This window comes from Humulus lupulus, chromosome 7 (genome assembly GCF_963169125.1).
Source record: "Humulus lupulus chromosome 7, drHumLupu1.1, whole genome shotgun sequence".
NCBI classification, from domain to species: domain Eukaryota; kingdom Viridiplantae; phylum Streptophyta; class Magnoliopsida; order Rosales; family Cannabaceae; genus Humulus; species Humulus lupulus.
In genome coordinates, this window is record NC_084799.1 from 89,686,366 (window position 1) to 89,689,103 (window position 2,738).

The window sequence follows — 2,738 nt, forward strand, 5'->3', positions numbered from 1 at the left end:
TTTGTAAGGACACAGTAGTAGGTCAAGCTTCTCCCAATTTCAACTTGTGAAAGATTGATAGAGGCATTAGATTTATACTAGCCCCTAAATCACATAAAGCCTTAGTTGCCACTGAGCCCTCTATAGAGCATGGAATATTGAAGCTACCAGGGTCTTTAATATTGGGAGATAGCTTCTTTTGGAGTATTGCGCGACACTCCTCAGTCAGTGCCATTGTCTCATAGTCCCCTAGTTTCCATTTCTTTGACATAATTTCTTTCATAAACTTCACATAACTTGTCATTTGTTCAAGTGCCTCAGCGAAATGAATGTTGATGTGAAGCTTTTGAAATACATATAAAAACTTGGAAAAATGCTTGTCAATCTTATTATTTTGAAGCCTCTGAGGATATAGGATCTTAATGTGGTAATCTATGCTTATTTCTGGCTGCTTCTCTAAGTTCTCAGTAACTTATGACCCACTCACTTCCTTCTCCTTATCAGACAAATTTTCTTCAGTAATCCTTTTTTATGTAGGTTCATCTATCACCTTTCCACTTCTCAAAGATATTGCATTGCACTGCTCTTTATGATTCACTTCAGTAGTGCTCAATAAGTTCCCTTGAGTATGGTTTGTCAATAACGTAGCCAATTGACCAATATGAGTCTCCAAATTTCTAATAGATGCCCTTGTCTCGGTAATAAACTGGTTCAGTACATGAGGTTGTGCTTCAGGCTACTTTATTAAAGTTTTTTGCTGTGAGGGTCTAGCATGTGGTTGATAGAATCTAGGCGGAGGTTGTTGGAAAGACTATTGTGGTTGTGGCTGTGGAGGTGGGAACTGTTGCTGATTTTGAGGGAAATGTTGTTGTGCGACTTGGTTATTCGTCTATGAGAAGTTAGGGTGGTTCCTCCACCCTTGGTTGTATGACATTGTAAAGGGGTTATTAGTTGGCCTTTGGAAATTCCCTATGGCTTGCACTTGCTCTATGGGCATATTATTCATATCTAAGGTAGGGCACCGATTTAATGGATGGGTACTCCCACATGCCTCCCATATATTTTGTATTTTCATGGCTTGAGATGGAAGGTTGTAATGGTTTTGTTAAGGATGCCACTTGAGCTGCAAGTATTGAGATAACATCTAATTCGATCATGTCAGCCACCTTCTTTGTCTGTCCCCTCTCAGTAGGCCACTGTTAGTTTTTCAGGGCCATTTCTTCCAGTAATTTGTATTCTTCATTAGCACTCTTTCTCATGAACGCACCCCCAGCTGTTGCATCAATTATGGTACGAGCAGTACCATTTAAGCCATTGTAAAAATTATGAACCAGCATCTACTTCTCTATACCATGATGAGGGAAATTCCTTAATAGCTTTTTAAATCTCTCACATGCATCATACAAAAATTCCCCTTCCGTCTGGTAGAAATTATTAATTTCCTCTCTCAACTTTAGAGCTTTTGCTGGAGGGAAAAACTTTGAAAGGAACTTTTGGGCTAGTTCCTCCCATGTTGTAATAGAATTGGCTTGCAGTAAAATTAACCAACTCTTTGCTATGTCTCTTAATGAAAACGAGAACAATCTTAGTCGAATAGTATCATCACTCACCCCGTTTATCTTAAAAGTTTCACACAACTCTAGGAAATTGGCTATCTACAAGTTAGGATCCTCAGTGGGTAACCTACCAAATTGGACAGTGGATTGCACCATTTGTAGAATTTTTTGCTTGATCTAAAAATTATTAGCGGCAACTGTGGGGTGTCTGATGCATGAATGCAATCCCGTGATAGGGGGAAGCACATAATCTCTGAGCATCCTTGGTCCTTGTTCCATTGAGACCTCTGCAACAATTGGAATATTATTAGCAGCTGCTGTATTCCCCTGATATTATGCCATATCAAACTCCATCCTTTACTTAATCCTTTGGTTTTGTCTGCAAGTTCTCTCAATTTCAAGTTCTACTAGTACCAGTACCTTTTGTCCACTTTGCCGCATATACCAATATTTCCTTAAAGTAAAATATTATGACATAAACCGAATTAGAATGGTAAATAACAAAACTAAGTTAGAATAAAAATGAATTATGTTGATATTAATAATACAATCATCGGCAACGACACAAAAAACTTGTTGCAGAAATTATCTACGCAAGTATACGCAATCGCAAACAAGTAATAAAGTAGTAAATAGAGTATCATTCCCACGAGGACTGTTACTAATTACCAAGAATCAATCTTTATTTCTAATTGATTTGACTAATAATGAATACAGAATTTACTAAACTAAAAGAAATAAACAATTAATCAGAACAATAGAGAACTTAATATATATATATTAATTCAATGGATAAAGATATAGAGTTATTAACTTCATCAAATATCCACTTATGCCTCTCGAATGTAAATTTAAGAATTCTTATCTCTATTGTGATAGCGGATTACTATTGTAAATTATATTCTTACTATGACTTATAACTCTCTACAATAAGCAAATCTCCTACATCTTTGTGGTAAATTAACATATCGCAGGCATTAAACATGTAATCCCTAAGCTACATAATTTATACAAGTACTCCCGTCCAATATAAATCTATGATTATTTGACTATAGCACATTTATCTTTCACTTCTCAGATCTTAGGTTAAAATCATATAAATCATGCAATTAGTGGCCAATTAATCACAAGCATTAAACACAAGAAAAATAAATCACAATATTGATAGGAAATTCATAAAAACTTCATTAGATAATCATAGGG

General features: G+C 35.8%; 1 non-coding gene across 1 annotated transcript; it reads left to right on the forward strand.

Moving 5' to 3' along the window:
- The first annotated feature begins 1,326 nt into the window (after positions 1-1,326).
- LOC133793283 (small nucleolar RNA R71) lies at positions 1,327-1,433 on the forward strand. The gene has a single exon (XR_009874735.1). It is a non-coding gene; the product is annotated as a small nucleolar RNA R71 (small nucleolar RNA).
- Positions 1,434-2,738: the final 1,305 nt, after the last annotated feature.